General features: G+C 46.0%; 1 pseudogene; it reads right to left on the reverse strand.

The window, feature by feature from the left end:
- Positions 1-322: 322 nt before the first annotated feature.
- Positions 323-1,771, reverse strand: LOC147991293 (uncharacterized; annotated as a pseudogene).
- Positions 1,772-23,573: the final 21,802 nt, after the last annotated feature.

A 23,573-nucleotide genomic window follows, 5' to 3' on the forward strand; every position in this document is an offset into this window, starting at 1 on the left:
GAACTAGTACAAGTTCCCCCAACTACAAGTACTTTGATACAGAGGGAGTAGCTTCATTTATGTCAATTATAAACTGATCCTGCAAGTTGTACCTTTGCCTAACTTTATTGATACGGTGAAGGCTACAAATTCATAGTTAGGTCAACACGTAGCTTACCATTTACACCATTAGCAAGTTTCTACAAAGGACAGAGAGCTAACTGAAGATATTTGCTCATGTATATGCATGCAAGAGACCTTAAGCAATCTGGCTAGAAAGTAACTTAGAACCATGTGAGTTTCTCGATGCATTTAGGAAATATCGGAGATCCCCATAGAATGCTTCTTCTAAACATAGAAGTGAGCTTCAGCCACTTTTGAGTAACAAAAACACTATCATGTCAGCTATTAATGATATTGATACATGATAAGGTTACACAAATGACGGACAATTCCCAACAACACTCGGACATCTTGGTTTACTCTATAGCGAGAAAGTAACATTATCTGGTTCCAGTTTTTGTTCTTCCGCTTAGTCAAGCTCCTTCAGGTTGAGGGTTCACCTTATTACATATCAATGAAGGAGGGAACGCCATGATGTACGGATAGGAACGAATAGGGTAGGGAGTGACAGGGCAGAGCTTATTCAGCTCCTCTGTTTCAAGGCAGAAGGACATGAAAAAGCAAGAATTCAAATGCGTCTCACAAGAAGTAGAAAAATACACCAAACCACCGATAATCGCCACAACATTGAGAGCACAATCATCGTGCAGAGTGATCGCATCCTGCATCGGTAATGTCTTATCCAGGATCCATCTATCAACGTCGTCGTCATCCGGTCCCCAGACCCAGACAACAAGCGTGAATTTAACCGTGCAAACCAAGCAGAGCCTCCCATCCTTGGTCTCACCAGGCTTAAATTCCCCTTGCCCTTCCATATGCAGCGGCGGATTGATTTGCGAGAATTGCAGTGTAGCGGTGTTCAGCACAAGGATATTGGCTCCGCTTGTGTCCAATAAAGAAACCCATTCACCATTGTACCATCATGATTGCAGTGACCATCCTCTGAAAACGGGAAAACCTGCCACTCTCTGCTATCTGATGAGAACACGGCAGCTTGCGCCCCCCACTCGTCATGACAGACAGAGGCAACGCGGAACTCCCCGTGGCATTCTTCAGAGCCGAGCATGTGGAACTCAACGTGCATGCCGCTGCAGATCTTGTCCGGTGGCGCGGAGAAGAGATCCAGGGCCCGTGTGAGGGGATCGTAGACAGCCATTTGCTTGATTCCCCAGTTGACGAGAACGACATATCCGTCGCGGCAGTCTTCCATTGCCCACTCGCGATCGGCGTCCTTATCGTCTTCGGGGAGCAGGGTAAGGAAGACATCGGCGCCGCGGATGGCGGCGGCGTGGTCCACGTCGGAGAGGCGGCGGGTGGGCGCAAAGGCTGGCAAGGCGGGGTCGTGGATGCTGAGGAAGATTCCTAGGAGCGGGGGCGAGTGGAGGTCGCTGAACCGGCGGCGGAATGCAGGCGACGAACGGACGGCGCCGAGAAAAGGGCGGCAGGTGAGGGAGGCGCGAACGAGGCTCGGGAGGGAGGGGAGGCAGAGGAATACCTCGCGCAGAAGGTCGTCGCCGAGGGCGCATATGGTGGTGGGAGCGGGTGACGGGGATTTCTTCTTCTTCTTCGGAGTCGGCGGCGGCGGCGGCGGTGGCTGGGAGGCCATGTCGCGCACTGGAAAGAGTAAAGGAGGCGGCGGCGTTCCGTTTTATCGGCGTACCCTCCCGCGCGCTTCGTCCTCTGTATGGGCCGGCCCATTGTTGGTTTTTCTAGTGAGAAAACTTTTGGATGGATTTTTAAAAAAAGGTTTCTCAATATACGACCTCTCCTCAAACAAAATTTAAATATACGACTTATAAAATAGCACAATAAATCGAGTCAATGTCAACTTTTCGAAACCTAATATGACACGAATTCAAAATAATTACCCATATGCATGGACTCAGTTCAAATTTTACAATGTACACTGAATTGAAATATCGATATTAAGTCTCGTACTATCTACATTCAAATATTGTTTTTAGCCCCCACACACACGCTACATACTTCCAGGATCGGTCAATCTTCCTCTCTTAACCACCTTAGGAAGCTATCGGTTTCCAACACACAACCATTCTTTCTCTTCATATTTCGATCTCTAACTCTCTCAACTACACAATCTCTTTTTACTATGTTACGAAATGTATTTACCTCACACACCCGCCATTGCACTCCATGTCGAGCTCTCTCTCCCTCTCCCTCTCACCCTCTCGTGCTAAATACATGCATTGCCTATCTAGCCCCCCAACCTCTCGTGCGCACGCACGCACGTTGTCTATCTAGGTCACTCCCTCGAGACTGTCCCACTCTTTCTTCCGCACAGCGGGCCACACTCGCTCAATCTCGCTCTCTTTATCTGAGTCTCGTTTAACCTCGTTTTCTTTCACACACAAATGATAAATCTCCATGTTCGGGCCTCGATCGACACACTCTATACTCTCTCACACAGATTGTCTATCTAGGTCAGTCCATCGAAGCCGGCCCCACTCTTTCGACCTCATGGCGGGCAACGCTCGCTCTCTCTCTCTCCCTCTCTCTCTTTGTATGTCTCGATTGACCTCGCTCTTTCTCGGAAAAAATGATATATCACCATGTTTGAGGCTAATTCGACTTATTCACATTGTATACTCTCTCACGCACATTGTCTATCTTGGTCACTCTCTCCAACCCGTCTCACTCTTTCGATCGCACGACGACCCTATGTGATCGATCGACCTTGCTTCCTCCCATGCACAAAATATATCTACACATCTGTGACTGGATCATCTCTCAAGCTCTATCTTACAACCCTCACCCTTGCCAAAATCTCAATCGGAAAATATCTCTCCAGAGCATATATATTTGTTCCATGAATGTCGGATCACACTCACTTTGTCTCTCTATCTATATGTCTCTCGATTGACCTTACTTTCTCATGCCGTATCTTCCACACATTGAAGCTACCTCTTCATCTCTCGCAAAGCCGGAGCTATTTACATTGCGAGGAGCACTCCAACCTTGGATTAATTTGTGTAGGCATTTATTCCGGTCGGTTTAGATTATATTTTCGTAGCATTCGGCCCACAACTACTCGAAACACCGTTGCAACCCCCGCAACTCCCCTAGTTGATTTCCCTCTGGCTCGGTCATCGCTCTCTCGCACGCCCTTTCTCGCCTTCAACGTCGCACCATGGTATTATTGCAAAAAACTCTGCTATTCTCTTTAATTATTATAAATAAGCTAGAAAACTACACACCGATAGTCCATTTGGAATGGAACAAATTTGGACCCACAAATTAAAGTGCTACAAACTACACACCGAGGGGCCCACATGTCATAAAACAAATTTGGACCCATATACAAATTAAAAAAATAAAGGACGAGGATCGAACATGCGACCAGGGCCTTCAAGCCGCACGTTAATAGGCAACATACGTAGAACAACAATGTTTGTTGTACCTCCCTTTGTTCACATAATGTTTTTATATTATCACAACATATTTAATTGATAACATGTAATATTATTTTTAGTACTATTCGCCTTCACTTACTGGTGGGTTCCACGTGTGCTCTCTCTCTCCTCCCCTTCCGCGTTTAGACGCATGGGCAAACACGAGGAACTTGTGGGCGATGTTGCCGTTGACCATATCTGGACGCATTCATAAGTTACAGCACCAGTTTCACGTGCTAGTAGCACTAGTCAGTGTGTACGTGCAATGCACGTTAATTTCGAAGTATATTAAGTGCATGCAGATATTAAGTTGGATATTATTTGCGTGTTATTATATGTGATTAGCACTATTTTTGGCATGAAATTAACTGCACGCTAAACGTGTTGAGCACTCGACATTGAAGCAGTCTAGGTCGTTGGATGACTAGGAATACATGTGGCTTGATGACGTTTTATATTTAATTTGATACGGCTCTAGCAGAACATTGAATCGATCAAACCATAGATTTCATTCAGTCTGACTCCAACTTTAAATTATATGATGATCGGTCTAAAATAAACGGAAATGATAGACGTTCGGATTTTAAGCATGGCAATCCGAACGTTTTTCATGGAAAATTTAGATTATGCGGCGACGGCGGGTTCGTCTTGCGGTGGGAAGCAGCTCCTCTGCCGTGCTCTATGTGTCGTCGGGCCACTGACCGATGGCGACGACGGCGTCTTGCGCCGTTGTTGCGTACTCCTGGACGTTGGCCCTAGCTTCAAGGAAGGCCACAATGTTCTGGACTTCGGTCTCCAAGAGCAAGTCAACTGGCGGGAGGAGGCGACTGGCGTTGGTGCAAGGAAGCGGTCGACGGCGGCCATCCATGCTGCTGAGGGGGGCACTGGCACCCGCGCGGGGACAGGCGCTGTCAACGGCGCGGCGGAGACATTCGTGTGCACGGGCACCGGCACGGGCACGCACGTCAGTGCACGCGCAGGCACATGCGCTGGCACGGGCGTGCGCGTCAGGGCACGCGCAGGCACTGGCAGGTGCACGGGCGCGTGAAAGTTGATGGGGACCTCGTGGAACCCCGTGGCATCAAGCTCGGCGCCAATGTGCGGCTCCCAGCCCATCAATGCCACGGGGATGGACGTTGGCGCAGTCGGGGCGACGGGAGCCGGAACGGGAGCGGGGACAGGCGCGCCGTCTTCTCGCAAGGCCAGTTCAAGCTCGTCCCAAAGCGCCTTATGTTCTTGAGACTCCGGCTGGGTGTCTTCCTCGGGAAACTGGAAGACTAAGGGCAGACCATCGTGATGCGGCATGACGTACGTTTAGGTCAGGCTAGTTGGAGGTAGACGACAGGAGAATCGGAGAGGAAGAGAGAAGATTGTAGCGATACCGGGTAGTGTGGGGTTGATTTTAAACTGCGGTGTCGGCGACATTAAAAGTGGGAGCAGTTGGGACGAAGTTGGGCGGCGGAGCCTGGTCAAAGGGCTCGCCTCCCGGTGAGCCTGCACAACGGTCTGCTCGCACGCCTCCCTGTCAGCTGGCGCAGCAGTCTGCTTGCATGCCTCCCGTCGACTCACACGCTTGCTCGGACGGCACATGCCGATGAGAAGCGGGACTCGTGGCGGCACGTAAACACCCACGGTTTCAATAGTGAAAGCGTTCTCCTTAAAGTGACAGGTCTTTGTTCCAAAATACCTTGGCTCTTTATTTGTGCAACTTGCCATAAGCAGCTTGTTTCAAATTGAAGAAAAAAATTACAAAGTAATATTTGTGCCATATGACGTGACCATGCTCAGTTTCAAGAATTTATGGTCACTTTTGGATTTTCTAAAATTAAAGATTCAGGATTCGAAACAATATCATAACCTGCATCATGCAATAAATTTTCAAACCATACATTTGTCCTGTTGTATTTCTTAAGAAAGGATTTGGTCAAACATTTTTGCTTAGTTAGACTTCAGACAAGTTATATATGCAGGGCAAAAGGATAATCCCTCCGTACCCATGCATTGCCTCATATATTAACTCAAGTACTAGGCACAAACAAACGGGAAAAAAGGGGCTCAATTCTGTGCTCATCCTGGTGTAGTAGTAGTAGTAGTAGTAGTAGTAGGCAATGTAGTTGACGGGTGACCTTGGCAAGCGGCGACCGAGGGAATTGAACCGTGCTCGGCACAGTAGGTAACGTTGTCTAGTTACTTTTTTTAACACAATGTTGTCTAGTTACTAAAGCATCCCTCCGTTGTTCATCGGTAGTCATTATGGACCGGGGACATGAGGGGAATTTCCTAGGGCTGGAATTCTGGCCGCCAGATATTTCGACTCGAAACGCGGGGGCTCGACTAGTTGGGGTTGCCTAATGTGCGTACCACGCACGCCACCAGAAGGACACGAGCCTGGTTGTATTTTTTATTTTTTTAGAATCAACACGGGCCAAGGTATGGCTGGTATGCCGTTGGGTCCTACCATTCGATAATACGAAAGGAACCTTTTAAGTTGCTGAACAAATCTATGTGTATTACAATGCCCGTATTTTTCTTGCAAATACTAATCTCAACATGGTCATTGATTTATGACGAGTTGTTGAATTAGAGTGAGTTTGTGATATAGTGATCTCAATGTGGATTTCATATTTCATGGCATCCCTGCTAAGTTTTTAAATGCAAATTCAAATTTAAAAGATGAACAATATGGAGGTGAGAAAACTTTGTATGTATCAAGCATATGACCACACACACAGACACCCACACACGAACACAACAACAATCCAATAAGTATAGTGCATCTATTTTTCCAAACCATGCATGCATGACACGAATTCAAAAATACTCCTTCTGTTCCTAAATATTAGTCTTTTAGAGATTTCAACAAGCGACTACATACGGAGCAAAATAAATGAATCTACACTCTAAAATATGTCTATATACATCTGTATGTGCCAGTCCACTTGAAATCTCTGAAAAGACTAATATTTAGGAACGAAGGGAGTAAAATGTAAGACATGCATGGTCCTCAATTCAGTATTTAAAACGAACATGAAACTGAAACATGAATATTAAGTCTAGTACTACAGTACATGCAAATGTTGTGTTTAATTAGGCGGAGCTATGATTGTCGGGGTCACCCCCTCGACCTTAGATAAAGTTGTGAAGCTCTGTTTAGGGTTGTTAAGATTATATTTGTCCCCACCCTCCCAACCACCGACTGGTTGTGCACCCCACCCCTCCTCCCCGGGAGAATATCATGTGCCCCATACCTTCTATGCTATATGCTGATACGAGTTGCTTGGAGCTTGTAGATCTGAGATATAGCAGCTCACATGATGTCTTAATATTTTTACAGGAAACCTTGATGAGTTTGAGAATTGCACACAATTTGTACAAAAACTATTGGGGAACGTAGCAGAATTTTAAAATTTTCTACGCATCACCAAGATCAATCTATGGAGTCATCTAGCAACGAGGGAAAGAGGAGTGCATCTACATACCCTTGTAGATCGCGCGCGGAAGCGTTCAAGAGAACAGAGTTGATGGAGTCGTACTCGTCGTGATCCAAATCACCGATGACCAAGTGCCGAACGGACAGCACCTCCGTGTTCAACACACGTACGGTTGGGAAGACGTCTCCTCCTTCTTGATCCAGCAAGGGGGAAGGAGAGATTGATGAAGATCCAGCAGCACGACGGCGTGGTGGTGGATGCAGCACGATCCCGGCAGGGCTTCGCCAAGCGCATGCGGGAAGGAGAGGTGTTACGGAGGGAGAGGGAGGCGCCAAGAACAAGGGTGTGCGGCTGCCCTCCCTCCCCCCTTCTTTATATAGGGGCCTTGGGGGGGCGCCGGCCCTAGGAGATGGATCTCCAAGGGGGCAACAGCCAAGGGGTGGCTTCCCCCCCAAGCCAAGTGGGGGGCGCCCCCACCCCTAGGGTTTCCCAACCCTAGGCGCAGGGGAGGCCCAAGGGGGGCGCACCAGCCCACTAGGGGCTGGTTCCCCTCCCAATTCAGCCCATGGGGCCCTCCGGGATAGGTGGCCCCACCCAGTGGACCCCCGGGACCCTTTCGGTGGTCCCGGTACAATACCGGCGACCCCCGAAACCTTCCTGATGGCCAAAACTGGACTTCCTATATATAAATCTTTACCTCCGGACCATTCCAGAACTCCTCGTGAAGTCCGAGATCTCATCCGGGACTCCGAACAACTTTCGGGTTACTGCATACTAATATCTCTACAACTCTAGTGTCACCGAACCTTAAGTGTGTAGACCCTACAGGTTCGGGAGACTTGCAGACATGACCGAGACGCCTCTCCGGTCAATAACCAACAGCGGGATCTGGATGCCCATGTTGGCTCCCACATGCTCCATGATGATCTCATCGGATCAACCACGATGTCGAGGATTCAATCAATCCGTATACAATTCCCTTTGTCAATCGTACGTTACTTGCCCGAGACTCGATCGTCGGTATCCCAATACCTCATTCAATCTCGTTACCGGCAAGTCACTTTACTCGTGCCATAATGCATGATCCCGTGATCAACCACTTGGTCACATTGAGCTCATTATGATGATGCATTACTGAGTGGGCCCAGAGATACCTCTCCGTCATACGGAGTGACAAATCCCAGTCTCGATTCGTGCCAACCCAACAGACACTTTCGGAAATACCTGTAGTGTACCTTTATAGTCACCCAGTTACGTTGTGACGTTTGGCACACCCAAGGCACTCCTACGGTAGCCGGGAGTTGCACAATCTCATGGTCTAAGGAAATGATACTTGACATTCGGAAAAGCTACAACAAACGAACTACACGATCTTTGAGCTATGCTTAGGATTGGGTCTTGTCCATCACATCATTCTCCTAATGATGTGATCCCGTTATCAATGACATGCAATGTCCATAGTCAGGAAACCATGACTATCTTTTGATCAACGAGCTAGTCAACTAGAGGCTCACTAGGGACGTGTTGTGGTCTATGTATTCACACATGTATTACGATTTCCGGATAACACAATTATAGCATGAATAATAGACAATTATCATGAACAAAGAAATATAATAATAACAATTTTATTATTGCCTCTAGGGCATATTTCCAACAGTCACCCACTTGCACTAGAGTCAATAGTCTAGTTACATTGTGATGAATCGAACACCCATGCTGTTCTGGTGTTGATCATGTTTTGCTCTTGGGAGAGGTTTAGTCAACGGATCTGCCACATTCAAGTCTGTATGTACTTTACAAATCTCTATGTCTCCATTTTGAACACTTTCACGAATGGAGTTGAAGCGACGCTTGATATTCCTGGTCTTCCTGTGAAACCTGGGCTCCTTGGCAAGGGCAATAGCTCCAGTGTTGTCACAGAAGAGAGTCATCGGGCCCGATGCATTGGGTATGACTCCTAGGTCGGTGATGAACTCCTTCACCTAGACTGCTTCTTGTGCTGCCTCCGAGGCTGCCATGTACTCCGCTTCACATGTAGATCCCGCCACAACACTTTGCTTGCAACTGCACCAGCTTACTGCCCCACCATTCAAAATATACACGTATCCGGTTTGTGACTTAGAGTCATCCAGATCTGTGTCGAAGCTAGCATCGACGTAACCCTTTACGACAAGCTCTTCGTCACCTCCATAAACGAGAAACATATGCTTAGTCCTTTTTAGGTACTTCAGGATATTCTTGACCGCCGTCCAGTGTTCCATGCCGGGATTACTTTGGTACCTTCCTACCAAACTTACGGCAAGGTTTACATCAGTTCTGGTACACAGCATAGCATACATGATAGACCCTATGGCCGAGGCATAGGGGACGACACTCATCTTTTCTCTATCTTCTGGCATGGTCGGGCATTGAGCCATGCTCAATCTCGTACCTTGCAATACAGGCAAGAACCCCTTCTTTGACTAATCCATTTTGAACTTCCTCAATATCTTGTCAAGGTACGTACTCTGTGAAGGACCAATGAGGTGTCTCGATCTATCTCTATAGATCTTGATGCCTAATATATAAGCAGCTTCTCCAAGGCCCTTCATTGAAAAACACTTGTTCAAGTACGCCTTTATGCTTTCCAAGAATTCTATATCATTTCCCATCAACAGTATGTCATCCACATACAATATGAGAAATGCTACAGAGCTCCCACTCACTTTCTTGTAAATGCAAGCTTCTCCATAAGTTTGCATAAACCCAAACGCTTTGATCATCTCATCAAAGCGAATGTTCCAACTCCGAGATGCTTGCACTAGCCCATAAATCGAGCGTTGGAGCTTGCACACCTTGTCAGCATTCTTAGGATCGACAAAACCTTCCGGCTGCATCATATACAATTCTTCCTTAAGGAAACCATTAAGGAATGCCGTTTTGACGTCCATTTGCCATATCTCATAATCATAGAATGCGGCAATTGCTAACATGATTTGGACGGACTTCAGCTTCGCTACGGGTGAGAAAGTCTCATCGTAGTCAACCCCTTGAACTTGTCGATAACCCTTAGCGACAAGCCGAGCTTTATAGATGGTCACATTACCATCCGCGTCTGTCTTCTTCTTAAAGATCCATTTATTTTCTATGGCTCGTCGATCATCGGGCAAGTCAGTCAAAGTCCATACTTCATTTTCATACATGGATCCTATCTCGGATTTCATGGCTTCTAGCCATTTGTCGGAATCCGGGCCCGCCATCGCTTCTTCATAGTTCGAAGGTTCACCGTTGTCTAACAACATGATTTCCAAGACAGGGTTGTCGTACCACTATGGTGCGGAACGTGTCCTTGTGGACCTACGAAGTTCAGTAGCAACTTGATCTGAAGTTTCATGATAATCATCATCAACTTCCTCTCTAGTCGGTGCAGGCACCTGAGGAACATTTTCTTGAGCTGCGCCACTTACCGGTTCAAGAGGTAATACTTCATCAAGTTCTACTTTCCTCCCACTTATTTCTTTCGAGAGAAACTCTTTCTCTAGAAAGGACCCATTCTTGGCAACAAAGATCTTGCCTTCAGATCTGAGGTAGAAGGTATACCCAATAGTTTCTTTAGGGTATCCTATGAAGATGCATTTTTCCGATTTGGGTTCGAGCTTTTCAGGTTGAAGTTTCTTGACATAAGCATCGCATCCCCAAACTTTTAGAAACGACGCTTAGGTTTCTTCCCAAACCATAATTCATACCGTGTCGTCTCAACGGATTTCGACGGAGCCCTATTTAAAGTGAATGCGGCAGTCTCTAAAGCATAACCCCAAAATGATAGCGGTAGATCGGTAAGAGACATCATAGATCGCACCATATCCAATAGAGTGCGATTACGATGTTCGGACACACCATTACGCTGAGGTGTTCCAGGCGGCGTGAGTTGTGAAACTATTCCACATTTTCTTAAGTGTGTGCCAAATTCGTGACTCAAGTATTCTCCCCCACGATCTGATCGCAAGAACTTGATTTTTCTGTCACGTTGATTCTCAACCTCGCTTTGAAATTCCTTGAACTTTTCAAAGGTCTCAGACTTGTGTTTCATTAAGTAGACATACCCATATCTACTCAAGTCATCAGTGAGGGTGAGAACATAACGATAGCCACCGCGAGCCTCAACACTCATTGGACCGCACACATCAGTATGTATGATTTCCAATAAGTTGGTTGCTCGCTCCATTGTTCCTGAGAACGGAGTCTTGGTCATTTTACCCATGAGGCATGGTTCGCACGTGTCAAATGATTCGTAATCAAGAGACTCCAAAAGTCCATCTGCATGGAGCTTCTTCATGCGTTTGACACCTATGTGACCAAGGCGGCAGTGCCACAAGTATGTGGGACTATCATTATCAAACTTACATCTTTTGGTATTCACACTATGAATATGTGTAACATTACGCTCGAGATTCATTAAGAATAAACCATTCACCAATGGAGCATGACCATAAAACATATCTCTCATATAAATAGAACAACCATTATTCTCTGATTTAAATGAGTAGCCATCTCGAATTAAACGAGATCCTGATATAATGTTCATGCTCAAAGCTGGCACTAAATAACAATTATTGAGGTTTAAAACTAATCCCGTAGGTAAATGTAGAGGCAGCGTGCCGACGGCGATCACATCGACCTTGGAACCATTCCCGACGCGCATTGTCACCTCGTCCTTCGCCAGTCTCCGTTTATTCCGCAGCTCCTGCTTTGAGTTACAAATGTGAGCAACTACACCGGTATCAAATACCCAGGAGCTACTACGAGTACTGGTAAGGTACACATCAATTACATGTATATCACATATACATTTAGTGTTGCCGGCCTTCTTGTCTGCTAAGTATTTGGGGCAGTTTCGCTTCCAGTGACCACTTCCCTTGCAATAAAAACACTCAGTCTCGGGCTTGGGTCCATTCTTTGGCTTCTTCCCGGCAGCTTGCTTACCGGGCGCGGCAACTCCCTTGCCGTCCTTCTTGAAGTTCTTCTTACCCTTGCCTTTCTTGAACTTAGTGGTTTTATTCACCATCAACACTTGATGTTCCTTTTTGATTTCCACCTCTGCTGATTTCAGCATTGAATATACCTCAGGAATGGTCTTTTCCATCCCCTGCATATTGAAGTTCATCACAAAGCTCTTGTAGCTCGGTGGAAGCGACTGAAGGATTCTGTCAATGACCACGTCATCCGGGAGATTAACTCCCAGCTGAGTCAAGCGGTTATGCAACCCAGACATTTTGAGTATGTGCTCACTGATAGAACTATTTTCCTCCATCTTACAGCTAAAGAACTTGTCGGAGACTTCATATCTCTCGACCCGGGCATGAGCTTGGAAAACCATTTTCAGCTCTTCGAACATCTCATATGCTCCTTGTCTCTCAAAACGCTTTTGGAGCCCCGGTTCTAAGCTGTAAAGCATGCCGCACTGAACGAGGGAGTAATCATCAGCACGTGACTGCCAAGCGTTCATAACGTCTTGGTTCTCTGGGACAGGTGCTTTACCTAGCGGTTCTTCTAGGACATAATCTTTCTTGGTAGCTATGAGGATGATCCTCAGGTTCCGGACCCAGTCCGTATAGTTGCTGCCATCATCTTTCAGCTTGGTTTTCTCTAGGAACGCGTTGAAGTTGAGGACAACGTGGGCCATTTGATCTACAAGACATATTGTAAAGATTTTAGACTAAGTTCATGATAATTAAGTTCATCTAATCAAATTACTCAATGAACTCCCACTCAGATAGACATCCCTCTAGTCATCTAAGTGAAACATGATCCGAGTCAACTAGGCCGTGTCCGATCATCACGTGAGACGGACTAGTCAACATCGGTGAACATCTTCATGTTGATCGTATCTTCTATACGACTCATGCTTGACCTTTTGGTCTTCTGTGTTCCGAGGCCATGTCTGTACATGCTAGGCTCGTCAAGTCAACCTAAGTGTATTGCGTGTGTAAATCTGGCTTACACCCGTTGTATTCGAACATTAGAATCTATCACACCCGATCATCACGTGGTGCTTCGAAACAATGAACCTTCGCAACGGTGCACAGTTAGGGGGAACACTTTCTTGAAATTATTACGAGGGATCATCTTATTTAAGCTACCGTCGTTCTAAGCAAATAAGATGTAAAACATGATAAACATCACATGCAATCAAATAGTGACATGATATGGCCAATATCATTTGCTCCTTCTGATCTCCATCTTCGGGGCTCCATGATCATCGTTGTCACTGGAATGACACCATGATCTCCATCATCATGATCTCCATCATTGTGTCTTCTTGAAGTTGTCCCGTCATCTATTACTTCTACTACTATGGCTAACGCTTTAGCAATAAAGTAAAGTAATTACATGACGTTTATGTTGACACGCAGGTCATAAATAAATAAAGACAACTCCTATGGCTCCTGCCGGTTGTCATACTCATCGACATGTAAGTCGTGATTCCTATTACAAGAACATGATCATCTCATACATCACATATATCATTCATCACATCCTTTGGCCATATCACATCACAAAACACTTGCTGCAAAAACAAGTTAGACGTCCTCTAATTGTTGTTGCAACTTTTTACGTGGCTGCTATAGGTTTCTAGCAAGAATGTTTCTTACCTACGCCAAAACCACAACATGAATTGCCAATTTCTATTTACCCTTCATAAGGACCCTGTTCATCGAATACGATCCGACTAAAGTGGGAGAGACAGACGCCCGCCAGCCACCTTATGCAACTAGTGCATGTCAGTCGGTGGAACTAGTCTCACGTAAGCGTACGTGTAAGGTCGGTCCGGGCCGCTTCATCCCACAATGCTGCCGAATCAAGATAAGACTAGTAACGGCAAGATAATTGACAATATCGACGCCCACAACTGCTTTGTGTTCTACTCGTGCATAGAAACTACGCATAGACCTAGCTCATGATGCCACTGTTGGGGAACATAGCAGAATTTAAAAAATTTCTACGCATCACCAAGATCAATCTATGGAGTCATCTAGCAACGAGGGAAAGAGGAGTGCATCTACATACCCTTGTAGATCGCGCGCGGAAGCGTTCGAGAGAACGGAGTTGATGGAGTCGTACTCATCGTGATCCAAATCACCGATGACCAAGTGCCGAACGGACAGCACCTCCGCGTTCAGCACACGTACGGTTGGGAAGACGTCTCCTCCTTCTTGATCCAGAAAGGGGGAAGGAGAGGTTGATGAAGATCCAGCAGCACGACGGCATGGTGGTGGATGCAGCAGGATCCCGGCAGGGCTTCGCCAAGCGCATGCGGGGAGGAGAGGTGTTACGGAGGGAGAGGGAGGCGCCAAGAGCTAGGGTGTGCGGCTGCCCTCCCTCCCCCCTTCTTTATATAGGGGCCTTGGGGGGGCACCGGCCCTAGGAGATGGATCTCCAAGGGGGCGGCGGCCAAGGGGTGGCTTCCCCCCCAAGCCAAGTGGGGGGCGCCCCCACCCCTAGGGTTTCCCAACCCTAGGCGCAGGGGAGGCCCAAGGGGGGCGCACCAGCCCACTCGGGGCTGGTTCCCCTCCTAATTCAGCCCATGGGGCCCTCCGGGATAGGTGGCCCCACTCGGTGGACCCCCGGGACCCTTCCGGTGGTCCCAGTACAATACCGGCGACCCCTGAAACCTTCCCGATGGCCAAAACTGGACTTCCTATATATAAATCTTTACCTCCGGACCATTCCGAAACTCCTCATGATGTCCGAGATCTCATCCGGGACTTCGAACAACTTTCGGGTTACTGCATACTAATATCTCTACAACCCTAGCGTCACCGAACCTTAAGTGTGTGGACCCTACGGGTTCGGGAGACATGCAGACATGACCGAGATGCCTCTCCGGTCAATAACCAACAGTGGGATCTGGATGCCCATGTTGGCTCCCACATGCTCCACGATGATCTCATCGGATGAACCACGATGTCGAGGATTCAATCAATCCGTATACAATTCCCTTTGTCAATCGGTACATTACTTGCCCGAGACTCGATCGTCGGTATCCCAATACCTCGTTCAATCTCGTTACCGGCAAGTCACTTTACTCGTGCCGTAATGCATGATCCCGTGATCAACCACTTGGTCACATTGAGCTCATTATGATGATGCATTACCGAGTGGGCCCAGAGATACCTCTCCGTCATACGGAGTGACAAATCCCAGTCTCGATTCGTGCCAACCCAACAGACACTTTCGGAAATACCTGTAGTGTACCTTTATAGTCATCCAGTTACGTTGTGACGTTTGGCACACCCAAGGCACTCCTACAGTATCCGGAAGTTGCACAATCTCATGGTCTAAGGAAATGATACTTGACATTCGGAAAAGCTACAACAAACGAACTACACAATCTTTGAGCTATGCTTAGGATTGGGTCTTGTCCATCACATCATTCTCCTAATGATGTGATCCCGTTATCAATGACATCCAATGTCCATTGTCAGGAAACCATGACTATCGTTTGATCAACGAGCTAGTCAACTAGAGGCTCACTAGGGACGTGTTGTGGTCTATGTATTCACACATGTATTACGATTTCCGGATAACACAATTATAGCATGAATAATAGACAATTATCATGAACAAAGAAATATAATAATAACCATTTTATTATTGCCTCTAGGGCATATTTCCAACAAAAACTACTTAGGTGCCCTTGGATCCCATATCCAACGACCTCGAAGCTCGTATCACTGTAGCATCTAAGATGAAGGAGGACATCATATTATCCTGTATGTAAGAATATCATGTGCTACCACACCTTAGATGCTTTGGTGATACAAGCTCTTCGGACCGTTGGATTTGTGACCCAACACCTCCTTGTTGGTTCGAATGTTTTTTGCAAAAAAGCCCCCAAAGAGTTCGGCCACTGCTTACAAGCACAAAGACTGCTCAGGCCATTGGATCTAAGATCAAACGACCTTGAAGCTTGTATCACCGTAGCATCCAAGCTGCGAGAGCACCTTATGTTTTCTCGCACGGGAGAATATGAGGTGCTCCCGCACCGTAGATTCTATGGTGATACGAGTTCACGGAGATCTAACGGCCCACAATACGAGGTTTGAATGTTTTTGCAATATACGGCTGAGAGAGTTTGGGAATTGCGCAGAAAGTACAAGTACTACACATGTGCCATCTGATCACTGATCATACGACCTAGATGCTCATATCACCGTAGCGGGTAATTAAGCTATGGAGAGCACCTAATATGAGCTACGAGGAGCCGTTGGATCCAAGATGTAGCAGCACACACGAGGCCTGAATGTTTTATTTGCAAAAAAAACCTATGGAGAGTTTGGAAATTGCGCATAATTACAAAGACTACTCCCAAGCCATTGGATCTCACTTCCAACGGTGTAAAAACTCATATCACTATAGCATCTAAGCTGCGGGGTGGATGTGATATTCTATGCCGCTATCATTTTGGTTCGTAAACTTGCAAAATATGTGTAACTTGTGCCGTTACTTGTCTAACCACGCAAAGTGTTTGTTCAAAAAAACCATCCTACACTGAAATATCGGAACAACACACGGGGGTCCCACTTGTCATTAATCAAATTTGGACCTAAAACTAACAAATCTGAAAGACGAGATTCGAACTGGCAACATGGACTACAAAGCGTAAGTCGATAGCCTGAAACAACAACGGTTGTTGGCTTTGTCCCATAACTTGATTTTATACAGTATTACGTTGAATAGAGTAGAGGGAGTGCCTCATCTACACGTGCATGACCGTTGACTCACTTACTGGTGGGTCCCTGGTCTGCGATCTCTCTCTTCTCTCCATTGTCTAACCTTTGCACGGGCACACACGAAGAGCGGCGCTAGCTTGCCGTGGTGTCACTACAACTAAAAAAGCTTGGAAATAGAAGAATTGCCTAGAACAAGAGACGTTGTGGTTGATCGAGACGGAGCTAACCACATCTATCCTCCGTGCCATGTTAGCATGATGAAGCTATGTGGCTAATGGGGTGTTTTTGACCGACTGGCTGGGTCTCGAGGTCGAACCATAGGTACTACGTTTGATACAGTAAATTTTTACATGCACATTTTCCTCCGTGCCGAGACATGGCACACCCTACCGTGCGGTTTTGGGGTCCTCCCGGGTGGTGCATGCATATATTCTTCCTAACGTGGGACGCCCTACCGCGCGTTTTCGCCGAAGCAAGTAAATAAATGAGTCATCAAATCACGAAAGACCACTTTTCCCGCCGAGTACATCAGTGAAGCACGGTGGCTAGCTAGTTGGGCTAGTTCGACCGATTAGCTAGGCCGCCGCCACATTTGTTTTTTCACTCCTTTTTTATCTACTTGCCGGCAGGTAAATTTAAACGTCCACCGCAGCGTTGCTCTGGTGTTTGAGTGCGGCAGTATTTTTAATTTTTTTTGATTGACGGGAGCAGGCGCGACAGGATTTTTAATTTTTTTGATTGACGGGAGCAGGCGTGGCAGCAATTAGTCACGATGACTCCGCCTGTAAAACCCACTGCTCCCTGATGTGAGAAGTCGTCGACTGGTGTTTTACCATGGTGAAAACCAAAAGATTCACCGCTCCTCGGCTGGCTCCCTCCGCCTTCCCGTAGATTGCATTGCCTTTCAGTCGTTTTGCCCCCTGCATCACCAACGTCGTGCGCCTCGAGAAGCAGAGGGACTTCGGTGGTGTTTAGGTGCCCTCTGCATGGGCATGTCCATGTCTCGGCGCAACATGACCGTTGGATCAAACTCAGATGGTGCAGATCAGTCACTGTAGCACAAAGCATGTGGGTGTGTTTGGTTGCATTCTCATATCAATATAGTGTGTAAGTCACCTTACGAAAACCAAATAATCCCAAAACACTTAGGCACGACACATTAACTCCCTCCCCGTTTCTTGTTTTGTGACATATCAACCAATAAGAGACGTGGGCCATGCATGCTTTCAATGACTTGAGACTAATAAACATGACATGCAGTGGTTAGTTCATTGCATGCAATGCTATTAATTAGCAAAAAGACATTAAGTTTTCTTGTTTTCCTCTCTACCTTGGTCGCAGTGCACAACGTAATATGACTTACACACCTAGATGTAGTAGTTTTTTCCTCTTCATGTATTTGTGTTAACCTACTAGTGTGGACTCATGCACCCTTCATGCACTCTGCCAAACACCCAAAAGTGGGTCGAGAAGGGAACTTTTGCTCCCATCCCGTGCACCCTTCATACACCCTGCCTAACACTATTCGTGCTTCATATGGTTCATGTTTCGTGGATTACTGTAGCACCGTACTCTCAGTGCGCTGTAGACCTAGTTCTGTTAACATTGATCTCACCGTTCATTCTCGACCGGACAGTCGAGAAAGCGGTACTATGTTACTACATTACTGTTCATATAGTTGACATGCGCACAACATCATTTGTTGTCGTCATATCTTACTACACTAGGAACAAGATTATGTAGTACTGACATATGAACCACTTCACATGCCTAGTAGTAGGAGCACTGTGTATGTTCAAGTGGCTGCCGTGTTTTGCACTCCTCCGTCGTAAGAGTGGAAACGCTTGCTGTAATCATTTTTTTCTTCAGAAAAACAGTGAACACTCTCTACCGTGCGGATCCTCCTCCAGCCATGCACTAAATTACTCACTTTTACCGACGTGTGGGACGGCTAGCATCGGGGTCCACTAGCCATGCACTAAATTACTCCGTAGTAGAGTGACGGTACACTACCCCGATCGAAGCGCCGCAGTAATGCCCAATGAGCCGTCAAATCACAAAACCCCCTCCTTTCCAGTAGTAAGTTGGACGAACGAAGCAACCATCATCTCACTCTTCTCTCTCAGCTTCCTCTCTACCCAACCCTCGCTTCTCCCTCATCTTGTTCCTCATTTCTTCAAGAAAACCCCGACCTGCATCTGCCATTGTTCTTCTCTCCCAAAGAAGGAAAGGTGAGCGCATCAATGGTGTTGATTCTGGCCAAGGCCCGGTCTTGCAACCCCGAGACTGATCCTATAACTCCCTCTCTTTTCTTCTTTTGGGTTTGTGATTATGGTTTCTTTTCTTTTATTTCTATTTGACAGTTTCTTGATGGACGCTGGAGCACCGGCCGAAGTGATATCTACGGCTCTGGTCAAAACCGTCGAGGCTCATGGTACGAAGAAGCACAAGCACCCCGCCGAGACTACCACAGACAAGCTCAAAGCCATCGCCTTGTCCAAGACCCCCTCCCCAGGATCCCTCATTAAGCAAGTCTAGGTAATATCTCTTCTTGACGATCTTTTTCTCGATCTTTATCGTGTCTTTTCATCTAACACGCAGTACTAGTACTAGCAGTACAACTTTCTGGGTGATCTTGCATATGATTTTTGTGTGCCAAATGACGGTTCTAAATTCCTCTTCTGACCAAAACACGCGAGAGGTTGACACTGATTTCTTATAGATTACTTTCAATTACTCCCTCTGTCCCAAATTTCTTATCTTACATTTGTCTAGATACGGATGTATCTAATACTAAAATGTGACTTGATGCATCCGTATCTAGACAAATCTAAGACAAGAATTTTGGGACGGAGGGAGTACTTTATGAACATCAGTGCTACCTTTGAAGAGGGTATATTTGCCTCGGTAACTTGTGTTATGGATATTGCAAGTAATCCCTCTGCTCTCATGCCTTTGAAGACATGTTCTAGTGTCTCTGTTCACTCATTTCTGTGTGTATATGTAGTCATATATGGAGTATAATATCGAAAATCATCTTATATTTCTGAACGGAGGTAGTAATAAAATATGGTTTCTGTTTGAATTAGAACCAGGTCTGCGGTGGAGACGAAGTTCTCAAAGCCATGTCGTATGAACTGGAAGACCTGAGGATGAGTTCTACTGCTAAACTATCCAGCTATTGTGTCCTTGTCGCCACGTGTCCTGAACTAGTGTTTTCCTATAGCATTGTTGTCAGGCATGTTCTCGAGGCTGTACTTGACCACAACAATTTCCTGGCTGTGCTTTCGATTACGAAGGGTGTGGTTCTTGTAAAGCTTCCCAACAAATCTGATGCGGCCTGTCTTCATGATCATGTTTATGAGTGGAAAGACCACTCTGTTAGGATCTCCAAGGTTGACAAGATGGTGATGGTGCATGTAGACATCTCTCACGAAGTCCATGGCCTAGTCAGTTATGCGGGGTTCATCCCGTAGGTCGGTGGCAAGAAATAGTCTGCAGACTTTAATTAGTGCAACTTTGCTTGTCTGTAGTAAGTACTATTGTTCAATACTTGATTTGTCTTTGTGAACCCTGTATTGTTTATTAGTACTGCCGCTTTTGGTGTGTGGTCAGTCCTGAGAACGGTCTATGTTAATGTCTGTCCACTCAATTCAGTCTGTATATTTTGAAGTATCTAGATAATCTTTTTTGTGAGGACAGTTTATCAATTATGGTTACACTCCAATATCTGTATGCATTGCAGGGTTTATCGCACCCACCAGGATTTCCAGTCCCATGGATGTTTAGTCCATACGATTTGTCGCGACCTTTGGACTGTCCTGCTTGTGGGAGTAGGCGGGGCCCCTGCATGCCACCCGTAGTTGGACGATCAATCTTCTGTTTAGTACTTCAACATAGTGATTTCCTGGTAAGGATTCACTCGTGTCACATCAAGTAAATCTTATTGATTTACTGTCTAAATCTTATTGATTTAATGCCATGTTTTCTTTCTTTTCCTGCAATTTTAAGATGCATTTTAAACATAGAATAAACCGTTTGGTTTGCTCTACAATGGCTATTTTTGCAGGTTTCACTTCTTATGTTGTGTCAGTAAAGAAGGCACTGTCCATCACTTATATTACTGGAAAAAATTGGATCAGTCTGTTGTCTAAGTACAAGCTGAATCCCTATGATGAACTGTAGTTTGGTTTAACAAAAACACCACAATTAGTCCTTCTCGCGTTTAAAAGAAATGAATAAAAAACTGGATCACGGTCACGAAGCCTAGTCATGTTAAAAAGTTGATAATAGCAGACCAGACACGATCGCCGCTGTCTCGCACATCGGTACCACCTTCAGCAATGGATCGAGCACCGGTAGTTGCTCTAGCACTGATAGCGGCAGCAACTCAGTCTAATCCAGCTGAGGACTGGGCACCGACCGCGTCAGCGGATCGGGCATCGACACCGGCACCTGCTCCGACACCGGCACCAGCTCTACAAGGAGCACCATCTCCGGCAGCAGCAGTGGCTTCGGCATCCGCACCAACACTTGCACTTGCATCTGCTCCGGCCCATGCAGCGGCAACCGAACGAGCAGTTGCACCGGCAACAGACTGGGCTATAGTTCGCACTTTATATACCAAAGTCCTTACAAAAACCGACATGTCCACCTTCTTGGTAAGCATTGGCCGCCCAACTGTTTCGTTCTTTTTTATTTCTATGTTGTTTCGCATGATTCACTGTGTTGATCTAACTGTTTGGGTATGTCTTCTTGTTTGAAAACAGAGAATTCCTAGAGCAACGAGGGAGTCGTTCAACAATCCGGGCGACAGCGGCCAAGTTTCTCTTACCATGCACAACCTTGGTGTGAATGAACCTGCTCAATATACCGTAAGTACAAAGGATGGTCGCATGATGATTAATGCTAAAGGATGGTCAAGGTTCAAATCTAAAACATATCTTGTGGTAGGGGATGATGTCAAAATCGAACTTTCTCGGCAAGGAGAGCTGGTCCAAATCAACTTTGAAATTCTTCAGTACTGCCGAACTGATCTATCCGCCGAGAGATTTTGATGTAATACTCTGGCATGGTGAAACAAGTGTCCTCTGTGTATAAGTAGTGCGACAGTATCATTGATAGAATTGCAACTCTGATTGCTGGTTAGGAACTGTCGTTTGATTTAATTCCAACATCTGCTGTGCTTTATTCAATTTTGTGTATTCGCCTTGCGACAGCATCTAAAACCAGTGTCGTACCGACCACTTGCAATATGAAAAACGCTGAGGTAGAACACATGGGCCCCGAAACATGTAGGCCCACCGGCCTGTGGCCCAAAGTCCAGAACCGTGAGCCTGTCTGAGTATTTCTCGGCTGAACCCCCATAATGCCCGTGCGTTGCACGTAACATCAAGATGCATTTGTATGAGTATTTTATCTTGTGAGAGAAAAGGATGAACGAGGGAAGGCCTTATTTGCAAATGCGGAAAGGTGTGTGGGTACCTTTTTGCAAAATGGCCATAGTTTCCTTCCTATCCGTCAGATATAAATCGGACGGCCTATATTGCAGGATGACAGGCACACCATCATCACCAACTCGTCTATACCGTGTTAAAAAAACTCTTTTTTTATAATTATATATGTTATATATATTCCCCTTGATTTTTATTATGTATAAAGTTGTGATATAAAAGATCTTTGCATTTCTTTACAGAGGGAATATCTCTTTGTCAAAAATATATTTATGTGTAATAACTAGTTACTCCTGTCTTTCTACTTCCTTGCGCTAATATGTGGGGCATCCGGCAACGGGGTCCACATGCCATATGCACCAAATTAGAGTGCACAACTACACGGTAGACACACCCCGGCCGTAGCGCTGCATTAATGCCCAATGAGCTGTCAAATCACAAAAAACCACCTTTCCAGCTTTAGCAGTAAGCTGGACGGACGAAGCGGCAATATTTCACTCGGCCTGAATACCTTCTCCCTTGTCTGCTTGTTCAGAGAAAACCCCCGCTCGGCGATTGCATAGGGTTTTCTCATGGAGAACCCGGTACGAATTCTTCATCCATCCCCGATAAATCCAAGTCCCTTGGTCGCGGGTACTACTAGGATGGCAACCGCCGCCGTTGATGCATTTTTCTTCCTACTGAATCTAGTGTGTTTCATTTGCAGTGCCCAAAGTGCGAGGACCCTACAGGTTTCTGTGCCCTCGGCGAGATACCACACTTGTTCCTTCTCATCATAACATAGGATTTTAAAACACGCACAGTATGTTCCTAGAATCGTCTTTTCTATCCAGGAGGGTGGGGTTTTTTGAACATGATGTCGACTAATTTGGAAATTTGGATTGCTATATTTGGATAAAAGGTACTAGTACCATGGTCAACACTGACGTGAAGGAGGAAAGTATTTCTAGATTTGGATATAGGGAATACATTGTGTTCTCATATTATTTTTCCTGCAGTGCATTCCTTGCTCTGCCAGAACACATGTACTCAAGATGCTCGGCCTTGCCATAACTGAATACACCAGTTTAATGGTAACAGTGAAGACAAGCCATGGATATAAGTTTCGAGTTGGGTTCATGAACCAAGAAGATCGCTGCTTTTTTATGGCCGAACTTGGATAAACTTTCTCAAGTGTTACGGACTGAAAGTTGGCGCACGAATGTTGATGGAAATAGCAGAATCTGGTCTCATCTTCACTGCGATCTTCCACCCCGACGTTGTTCCAATTGTTCATCCATGTTAGTTTTGTATCTGGTTCTTGCTTGTTGCCTCGATTACTTCTTAATACACCTATTCTGTCTAACTGATCACAATTTAACTTTAGAAGTAGCAACGAATCTCTCACGAAGATGCTACTTCTAACTAATATTTTCTTATAGTTGGTGGCACGTGTAGGTTTTTTCAGAGTTAAGCAGGCTG

The sequence above is a fragment of the Triticum urartu genome, chromosome 1A, assembly GCF_056163025.1.
Source record: "Triticum urartu cultivar PI428250 chromosome 1A, HENAU_Tu73, whole genome shotgun sequence".
NCBI lineage: Eukaryota > Viridiplantae > Streptophyta > Magnoliopsida > Poales > Poaceae > Triticum > Triticum urartu.